The sequence below is a fragment of the Caloenas nicobarica genome, chromosome 1 (genome assembly GCF_036013445.1).
Source record: "Caloenas nicobarica isolate bCalNic1 chromosome 1, bCalNic1.hap1, whole genome shotgun sequence".
NCBI classification, from domain to species: Eukaryota; Metazoa; Chordata; class Aves; order Columbiformes; family Columbidae; genus Caloenas; species Caloenas nicobarica.
This window is the reverse complement of record NC_088245.1, coordinates 51,375,226-51,386,606: the sequence shown is the minus strand read 5'-3', so window position 1 is coordinate 51,386,606 and position 11,381 is coordinate 51,375,226.

Here is an 11,381-nt window from a genome sequence, read left to right as displayed (position 1 = left end):
ACATGACTGTCCCAGTAAGCACATTCTTCCTCCAGCTCCAAATCTCTTTCTCTCTTGCTTTCTTCAGGTACTGAGATGATGTCCTATGACTGAATTTACCATTTTCTCTTTTTCCAACGCTCTCCCCCCTTATGTCTTCCCACTTTTTCTGTAATGGTGTACATGTTTGTCAGTTAGGTACCTGAACAGACTGCAGTAAAGAAGCTGGAGCAAATTAACTGAGCAGCGAAATATATGAAAGAACATCCTTCTGTCCGTTGCAGGGACTATTAAATATCATGGTCCAAATAAGGTTTCAGTTCTGAAAATCCTTGAACTGCTGATTACCTGATGCTGGGAGTAAGAAGACTACCTCATATTTGCCTTGCTTTTGTACTCTTCCCTAAACATCTGCCAGTTCCCACTATCAGAGATGCAATATAATGCCAGCAAGATATTTGGTGTGATCGAGTAGTGCAGCTCTTCTGTTAATGGTTGGGTGTAACAGGACAATAGCTCCTCTCCTTGTGTCTTTTCTCCAGCTCCCTAGCAGATCCTTTTTCTTCACTCTGTAATTTGATTAAAATGTGTTAAGAGACATGAACTACATTCTCAGCTCCTCCAGATTTACACAGTAATCATGGAAACAGCAGAGTTAACTGATCTAGCTAATACTTTCCTTTAATTTTTTTTTTAATCCTCTTATGAAACATATCATATAATTACTTTTCATAACAGTTTTTCCAGCATGCTGCAAAAGTATTTTGTGGTTATATTATTTGGTTTAAGTGCCCAGCTTAGTAGCAGCTCTGACTGTTGTGGCATCTGAGTCAAGGAGAGCAGTTTAGAGAAACTGCTGTGTCACAAGCTGCCATACCTGGGTCACCAATAATTGGTGTAGAGGATTTATAGTAAACTGATCTGAGCTCAGACTGCATCCATTGTGAAAGGCACATTGGAAACACACCAAATACATGAAAGAAACTTCCTATAGCTGGAAGGGTTTAGAAGTTGAAGAGACACAAATAAAATTATTTTCTGTATTTAAAAATATGAAAAAAATACGACAAAAATACTTTCTTGACACAAATACAATAGAGGGTTCGAAATACCTTTAGTAATTTTTTTCTATATAGCAATTTTTTCTTTCAAAAGACATGCACTAAATTTACATAATGTACTATAACCTACTCCAATATTCTGAAAAAAGTTGCTTATTCTTATGCTGCCTACATCCAAGAATAAGTACTGACAATCCTTGCAGCTCTAAATGAGAAAAGAGGAACATAGAATTTGTAGATAAGCAATTGACAGTATTATTTTAAATGATCTGAAGACTTTTAAACACATGGAAAGCAAAAGAATACAGGAAGAATCTGTGGAAACATCCTCAGAAATTTTCCCCTGACTTTAAAACTCCATTAATGGTGATGTGCTTTGCACTCCACTATGTGATTAATAAAGGAAATGCTAATTGTATGCCTTTTGGTCTAAAATGATAATGTCTCATTCATTTAATATTTCATGGCTCTCTGAGGTTTAAGTTTAGTTAGACTCTCCCAAGAATTTGGTTCACACAATAGGAAAATAAATGGTTTCAGACCACAAACTGGTGAATAAAGTTATTGTCCACTCTCTTTCTACCCAAATTTTAATCACATCTTTAAGAAGGACAAGGACCACAGATCCACTAGACAGCCTCTGAGGTAGGGAGTCTTCATGCTTTATGTATAGAGTTTACCTCTTTTTTGAATGTTGTGTGTAAAATTGCTTCTTAGCAGAGTGATACATGGAATTAAAGATTAACTGCTGACATGCAGGTCAGGTTATATTCCTCGAATACACATGTATACAGAGATAATATTTTATTTTTCTCATGGCTGTATTTTGGAAGCTTCTTGCTCAACTGAGCTGTATCAATTGGTTCATTACTTAACTTCAGGTCATTATATGATATTTCAAAAGAGGAACTCATTTTTCAGTAATTTAAATAGATTTTACAGGATTTTGAAGAACTGACCTTTGCAACTGAAAATGACTGTCAGAAAAAAAAAAGCCTCTGAGTGTGCTCTTGTCTGCTGAATAAGAACATCTTTTAGAAACATCTGAAACAAATGCCCCCTGGAGGTGTGCACTACTCCGGTCATTATAGAGGGAGTTCTCATGTTCTTCTTTAACGTCAGTCCCTGAGATCCTGTCAGTACCTGCACCCATTAAGCCTATCACTTTTCAACTTTACACCAAAATCCTTGTTATTGTTTTTGTGATGTATGCTTCCAGCATGCCTGTTCTTGTCTTCCTGCACAGAGAGAGACATCTCCAGATGTTGGCTCACATATGGGCGAGACAGACATTAAGATACAAGCCTTCTCCCCTTGCTAGATTCCAGCCATGCGTGGAAAATACTCAAACCCTACCTAAAAAGTGGAAAAACTCTATCCCTGCAGTCTATTTTTGTGAAGGACAGAAACAAATGTTTACACCTCCCCTACTCCTATCTTGTCTCATCTGGGGGAACATGGAAAACATCACAGATAACTCCACAGTGACAGAAAGTTGCTGTTTCTTAATCTCATACTGGCACACTGCCAGCTCATGAATTACTTTTAAAGGAAATTAGGGCATCATGAAGAATAAGAAATCTTCTAATACACAACATATGAAAATTCTAGGCTGAAGCAGCTTCTAAATCTTTCTCTCACTCCATTTCTTATTAAAAAAACCCCAGCTGGGTAGGAATCTGCATATGATGTAATACCTGGAGACAATTAAACTCACATTTCTACGTGTTTTTTTGAAGCTTCTGCATTGAAGTCAGTGGGAGTTTTGCCTGATCAAGGCCTTCTTACACAAATGAACAACTGCAAATGTGTTAGGAAAGACTGATCTCTGGGACAGTGAATCACAAATGTTTTGACTCCTTTAGGAGAATGCAACACCAAAAAAAACCAAACCTCTTAAGACTGGTTCCAAAGAATTTTTTACTTTCATCCTAGCTGGAAAGAAGATTTATTGCACAGAACATTAACTTAAGAATAAACCTGGCGTTAACTTCAGAATAAAGGAATTCAAATAGGACAAATTTAAGACACACACACAAAAAGAAAATTAAAACTGTACTGAGCTTACTCTCCAGATAGGGTATATTATTTTGTATTGTATTTTTTAGTGTCTTTGTCTGTTTCAAATATAATAACACAATCGGAACTATCTGAGTCCTTCAGAACATTTGCTCTTTCACAGATTTAGCCTTAGTTCAAATAAGGAACACAGATCTCTGATGAAAGGTTTAGGAGGATTTTACATACCTGAATGTTTGTGACAGAGATACCAGAGATGGCATTCCAGGCCAGCTAATACCAGGAAGATTTTAAAAGGGTGGAAATCCATGTGGGATGCATTCTTGCATCTGACAGATCAAAAACAAGCAGCAGGATGAGACAGTTTACATTGCAGAGATAGGTATGTCAAGACGTACATGGTATGTCAAGACGTACATATTCTCCTGAAGATGCTATCGTGTATTGAATTGGCATAGAATTCCTCACAATGGAGGACACTTGCCTCCTTGTTAATGATTGCTCCTGTGAAACTCTTTTGTGCCTTTTGGTCAAGTATATATTTTTTCCCAGCTAATTTGTTAATTATTGTTTCATCAAGAAAATTGCCCAAGGCCCAGGCAGCTAAACTCTAGATGATAAAAGGACTGTATTCCACTGGTTTCTTGCCAATCCCACTGGCTGCTAGTATTCCTGAAGCAGTTTTAAAGGAAATACAGTCACCTAATAAAAAGATATAGAGGCTTTTGTCTTAGCATTGCCTCAGCACAAATCCACAAAGTGTTTTAGATAATTAACTACCACTGATTTTAATATGTATGGATACTTTTACTATTTAAGCCTAGCTCCCTTGTGCCAGAAGGTGTAGCACTAGGGGGAAGGCGGTCAATCCCTGACTGTGACTATGACTGACTGTGCAGGCCTGTGCGATGGCTTAAAGGCACTACTCAAAAAAGCTTTAGTTGGTTGGGTGCATAAATCTGTGACCAGGACCAGTATGCAATCAGCTACAGAACCACATAGGGTATGATCTGGCTAGAAATTGCTACCACTGCGAATATGAATGACATCTAGCAGCAGTGTACAGGGAAGGAGGAAACCAGAATGGTTTTTACACATGACAGAGAAGTGTCTTGTTCCCTCCTCCATAGTGAAAATTACAGTTAGAAACATGTATTGAATCTGACCCTGGTACCAGAGCTGTAGGCTGTTATCATGGTGCTGGTGTCTGCACACTGTAAGCACATCAAAACATAATTTCAAGCCCTATTCCAAGAAGAAAAATTGTACAGGATCACCCGGCACAGGCTATCTGATGAAGTCAGCATTATATCTGAACTACCCATTATAAACCAATGTGTAAATAATAGCCAACTCCTTACCTCTAATGTTTATGTTTCTGAGAAACTTTGGAGAGTGGTAAAGTTAGTCAGTGTTGTCCTGTGTTCTCTGCTAAGGTCAATAAGAGTTGAATATCTGAAAACCCATAGTGAGGGTTAATCAAACACATCTACCACTTTAACTGAGGCATTGGTCTGTTATGCACATCCTTCTTTTGTGGCTTTGGACTGTAGGAAATAGAATCTACCTCTACTTGCTGTACCTGTGTAAGCCTGCTGTAGATAACGTCACACCTGCTACGTTTTTGAACTCCTTCACACCCTCTAACACCCCTTACCTCTATAGGGATGCTATCTATCATTATTCTTTCTGTATTAAGACCTCAGCTGGCTGTTTGCACAGCAAAGGGACCTTATCTGTGTAAAAAAACCTTTTCCCTTTTCCCTTCATCAAAACAGGGGCATAGAGGTTCGCTTCCAACGTTTTACCTGCTCATAAAGGCATGGCCCTATGAAGTGAGACCATTGTGGCTACATCTATGCTAAGCTATGCTTTCCTTGTTAGCCTTAGTGAATATCGGGCTGTCACCAGTCACCAGTGAATACAGCTAGAGCACTTGTTTGTCCAGGAAAGACTGAGGACAACGAAGAGGAAAGAAGGAAGAAGCCGAAGTTTGCCTCTTTGCCATAAATATTTATTCCTGATTTTCAAAAGTTTGGGTTTTACTTAAATCAACAATGCGAAATGCTACAGGGCACCACTAGGTAAATGTAATGCTCTTCAAACCTACTTGCAATCTCTGACTGCTAACACATTTTCAGTTGGTGCCCAAAGTATTCCACAGGTATTTCACTAAAATCAAGAGTTGCAATTCAGGTCTCACTGTTTAAATCAACAATTCACATTCCTCAGTGTGGGTACACGAATTTTACAGATACGGACAAGCTTAACTTTTAGCATTTGAGTCATGCTACTTATCTTCTTAAAATTAGGCATGTATGGAGGTGTTTGCAGGATTGGGGCTACATCATGGAGTGATTAGAAAACAGTCCCCTCTGGGTCTCAATTAAACATGGCTCCAGCAGCACAAATCGATGCACCAGGGGGGTGGTTTGAAGCTGAGATCATGTCTACAGCACAAGGCACAGCTGACATCACCGTGTTAATCTGGGGTGTGAACGCTCTGTACTCACTGAATTCCCTGGTTTACCTGCAGTTATAAGAGCACAACTGTTCTCTTGCCAGTCTGACATATTTCTGTTGGGAGGAAGAGTTGCGGGGAGAGAGAGAGGAGTGGGTAAACCAGAGCTTGATGCCATTATCATATAGATGGTGATTGCAGGCGTGGAAATACTTTCATAACACCTGTCCAGGAGGATGCACTGCTCTGGATGGTTTTGATAAGGGATAGAAGTAAAGATTGCAGCTCTTCAGCATCCTCTCTGATAAGCCTTACCTGCAAAATCAAGGCTGGTATAGGCTGCCACAGATAATAAACATTTTTTTTTCCAGAGCAGTGTGTATTTATAAACTGTATTCTAGTTTAGACATGGCTATAGTTGAATGTTGTTTGTAAAGTACTGAAATTGAAAGGTGTTATGCAAATATAAAATATTCTTCAGATGCAAATTCTTATTTTATTTCTCAGAACGGCTGTTTTCTTACTTTCTTGGTTATGTTTTTGCTTATGTTGTAAATGATTGGTTGCTTGTGTTTGCTGTTGTAACATGTATTCTTATTACCACTTTGTCTGTCTTTACTGGAATGTCTACTTTTCAATCTCCAAGGAATTTCTTAAATGCTATGCATGCAAATTTCATTTCACAGATGTGCAAATTACATAGATGTTTTCCATCCCTCATAGGTAAAAACACTGGAAGTTTAAGGAAGGGTGTATACATGGAATGTGCATGCTGGCACAATAGTGAAACCACAGTTCTTTGAATTCATATTTTGCTTCTGAGGATTAGTCATAAATCAAAAAAATCAGATTTTACAATGATTTTTAAATGATCTACTCATAAATGGTCAAACCAAACACCTTGTATATGAAGACTAAATTTAAAAATAGTGCATCTGCCCTGCTTAATGATATTTTCTGGAGAAGATAAGGAAAAATAGCCACAAATCAAATATGAGAAACACTTATATGAAATGAGGCAGTGATTCTTAGTATTTTCTGATTTTGCAGTAGGAGAACTGTGGAAGACTATCCATAACTCTGGAGGCTCCCTTTAATTTAAAAAAGAAAAAAGATTGTTAGGAAACCTCTTAAGGACTCCTGGCAAAGAACCTGAACCTGGTCAAGATGAAGGTCTCAGCATAATCTCACTGATTTACAGTAACAATAACATGTTGCCTCTCTTCTGTGCACAGAGGAAATATTCCTCAGTATATTTAACTGAAAATCTTTTCATGACTGTGTGATTTTTTAAATAACTAGTCGAAGTGAAATTATCTTCTAATTACAAGGCAAGAACATGATTATTTAAGAAATTTGCGAAGGTAGCAGGGAAGACAAAATAGAGTGATTTCAAGAGTTTCAAAGTATGGAGTCCGATTTCTACTTACGTGACATAACAAAACTAGTGTAATATACCAGCATATACTGCATGTCTTCAGTTATCATTTTCCAGGAAAAACTGAAGAATAATTGCAGACAGTAAGTGAATTCAAATCAATTTCATTTTGCTCTTTCAGGCATTGTAGATAATCATTGTTATCTGATCAGTCCAACAGTAACACTATAACAGCAATAATTTTGCATCTTGTAACTATTTCATTAGTCTAACACAGAATTTCAAAGCATGATCACTCTGATGAACAGTGGATTACATGAATATGCAATCTTCAACAAAGTTATATCAGGCTCTTCACCCATGTCCATTGTATATATTATATCCATAAACTTAAATTAAAATATTCATAGCTCACTGAAGAGAAATGAAAAATTGATTAACTTAGGTATTTGGGGAAAATGTGTAATCAGACAAGTGAGAAAGATGCAGTCTGGCCTGGGAAAGTATTGCTGAGAGGTGAAAGTAAGGAGGAGGTGCCCAAAGCATAACTCCCATGACACACTGTGGTGGCACTTCTAACTGCACTGTTTGCTTTCTCAGATAGCAGGATTCTAACAAAAGCAAAAATAGGAATGGAAATTAGGAGTAGGAGGGAATATTGTTTTCTTATGGCCTTTTTTACACAAAATGACTTTTCCTAAACAATTTCCAAACAGTTACATATATATATGATCAAAACGTTCACATTTTTAGTGGTTTTAACTGTAGGTGTGTAGGTGCATGCATGCTGTATGGAAATATAGAATCTGTTTTGTCAAGAGAAGGGTTAGAGTCTCAAAGTCCTGAAAGTGTAATGGCTGTGCTTTAAAGGGAAAAAAAATAATTCAAAAGAAGAAACTATACTTCAGATCATTCTGTTGAGATGATATTTCAAAATTTTCTGTGATTTGAGAATCATGATCCCTGAGAGTACCAAGGTGTTATTGCTGTTTGAAACATAAAAGCATCAAGAAAAAAAGCTCTGCTACATCTGTAGAGCTCGTATGTAGAGGCTACGCAGAATGCTACTTTCACAGTTTCAGACTCCAGAACTTTAAAACATATTAATAAAGACACAGCTCACTAGACCTCCAAGAAGTTTCTGCTGATTTGCAGCTCCTTACAAAATGTGGCATAGATTTGCTGCATATTAAGAAATACTTCTGATTCAGATAATAATATGGTTCCTTATGTGTTTGGGTTTTTTTCTACATCAGTAAATTCTTGAATATCATTCGGTTGACTCCTCAAGGTGTCCTTAAAGTGCACATCACAAATCTAAAAAGTCAAGTCACAGGATGGCTAAAGGAGATTGGGTTGGAAGTAGAGAGGATGCTTAATGTTTTATTTAGGAATGATCCAGTGTTTTAAGCTTCTCCTTTTGACTTTTGAATTTTCTGGTATAGGTGGTCTCCAGGATTTTCAGCAGTTGAATATACTATCAGTTTTTGAGCACCACTGTCCTGACAAAATGGAATAAAAACCCTAGCTCAGAGAAACAGATGCCGAGAACTCACAATGACTGGGAAATTCAGCTGCAGTGTTTGAGGATGCTTTATGCTTTAAATGTGCTTTGAACACCCTTGCCCTGTCTTTCCTGCTGCATTGCTTGAGCTTATCATCCCTCAAGCTGACATGGTAGAAGTTAATTTGAGTCATCAATTTTCTGCCCTGCATGTTAACCTAAACTGCTGATAGGCAAACCATTGCAGGGGCAAAACATCTTAATCACCACAACTAAATTCAAATTTGAAATTATGAGTAAGTATCTTGAGCCAGTTTGATGTATGAAATTTTGTGTTGCTGACCACCTCCAGAATGATCCCTCATCTAATTTCCATACTTCTATAACTACTGCAAGGTTTGGCTAAAAACCATAAAAAATTTAAAAATCCACAAAAAAATCTCAGATGTTAATGTATTTAATGACAAGACTGAACAACTTGAATTGCCTTCCATCCATTCTCACTGTGTTTATTTCTGTTCCAAAGACATAAGATTGCTAACTGGAACATCAACTGTTCCTTGTTATATTCTCCAGTACCTTCTACTGCAGGGTCATTAGCACAATGGTTTCTCCTTCTGTTTGGTGATTATAGCTTTTGTGTTTGATGTCGTTCATATGTTATGATGGCAGTTTTATGTTTCAGTGACAAAGTAAATGGAGGTTCAGGTATTTGTTCTATCATGAATCTGCCATTTGCCTGGTTGTTTCATTATCTTATGATGCCTCACATTTGTGAATGGAGATGATTTGTAGGCCCGGACAGGCTGTTTAAATCACATGTTGATGGCAGGTAAAGATAAACCAAGTTTTCCAAGCTGACCGACACTAATGAATATTTATAAATGTTTTCTCTGGCTAAGGATTATGTACAAAGAAAGATGGAGGGACAGACATATCTGCAAAGTGGTTTGGGTTTTGTTGTTGTTCTTCTTCTTATAAAAGCTTCTCTGGAGCACATTTCTTTGCAAGATAAATCCTCATCAGGATGAATGTGACATGAAGGTGACTCAGGGAACTCAAGGTGATTTAGGGAATTAACTGTTGAAAGGGTTAAAATTCCTAGTATGTAATTGTTAATGGAGCAGTAGAGGTTACAGATGTAGAAAAGAGGTGGCAAAAATAAATGAAGGAGCATCAGAGAAGTAGAAGCTCAGTTCTACTGAGAAAACAATATAATTGCCCAAGCTCAGTTGTGCCTGATGCAGGGGACTTGAAGATAATATGTCAAGAACATGCGACGTGATAAGAAAGCAAAGAAGATTTTTAACACTGAAGTTTCTGCCTTGTCATTTTTTGGGGGGGAAGTGGGAAAGGTGAAAACAAAGCAATGATTCAAGAAGTCATGGCCCATAACATACCATGCATTCATTCTCTTGAAATCATTAATAATTAGTATCTCAGCATTAAAAAAAAAAAAGGTTGTTAACAACTAGGTGATCACAGATCTTAATGGCAGGAAAAATGGCAATTACTGTCTTCCTGAGGAAAAAATAAAACTTCTTCCCTATAAATTTGCGTTACATAAGAATATGGGCAATTACACTATAGAAGAAATCTGTGACAAGAGAGTAGGCACTAGAAAATATCTATGAAATATGATTCTCATTCATAGAGCTTTCCGAACAGCAGAACACCCACAAAGCAAAATCAGCTGCAGATTGGTCTTTCTACATGACAGAAATAATAGAAAATAGGACTAGGGGGAAGTGTGAGTGGCTATCTAATCTAACCTCCATGCTAAGGGAGATGAGCAATAGCTGAATCTTTCTGGAAGACTAGCACAGCCCATACAATGTGATAAACATGTTTTGGGGGTTTTGTTTGTTTTAAAATTTTCTCTTATCAGGACAGAAAGATGTGTTCCCGACTGTGTGCAAAAATCCATGTTCTTAAAACAGCTAATACCACTGGAATGCACTCAACTTTATTTCTGTGTGTATTTATTTGACTATAAACCAAAACAACATTCAAATATAAATTCTGTTCAACTGCAAAAGTTGATTCATAGAAGAGAGAATTAAGTTAATTAAACTTTTCTCACCAGGTGTTTCTCGTGGCAGGATTTTAAAAATTCTGCGTGTTCTCTGTTTTTCTGGCATCTATTCAGTCCCACAGACAGGTACAGGAGGTACGGGAGGAAGTCAGCACTCGTCACTGCTCTTTGCATTTTGAAGGAAACTTTCTGCAGTGAAGAGAACATCCACGCTCGCAGAATCTACGGAGTGTGTTCCTGCTATATGTGGCATGTGTATCTGCCCTTAAATGTATTCACAGAGATCAAAATGTTCCACATTGTAATATCTGCATTCAACAGATGGAGCATTTGTCTGTATCTGAGAAAAAATCACAGTAAATGCAGTAGCGCGATGGAGGCTGATGCCAGATTTCAGCTTTACGTTTACATACTCGCACGTTAAAGATTAGCCTGCCCTACCCTCTGCTTCGGATAATTTCCGTGGTTTTCACGGCTCAGGAGAGTCCGGGACAGATACGGGCTGCCGTGCACACAGAGGGGCAGGTCGTGCGGTGAGACGACGGGGGACCCCGTGCCTCCCCCCGCCCCGGCGCCGCCCGCTGCCACCGCGGCCCCTCCCGGGGCAACGCGCTCCCGCTCCGCCGTCGCGCTGCCTCCCGCCTCGGGTCCCCTGCCTGTTTTATTGAATCGCGAGCTCTTGATGCTGTTTCACGGAGCCTGGTCCTTGCTAGTTGTTGAGAAAAGGGATCTATTGTAAAAAACAACGGGGAAAAGTACATTTTAAGAGAAATGTCTCGTAGGAGCCCTGACTCTCTTGAAACCAGAGCTGTTGGCCTCCGGCAAGCACTCTCCAGAAGTGATAGGAAGTCTCGCTGTGTCGGGTATCAGGATTCTTTGCGCATCTATGAAAAATGTCTAAGTTACTTTCCCGTTATGCCTCTCCATCGCTTTTTCTCACACAG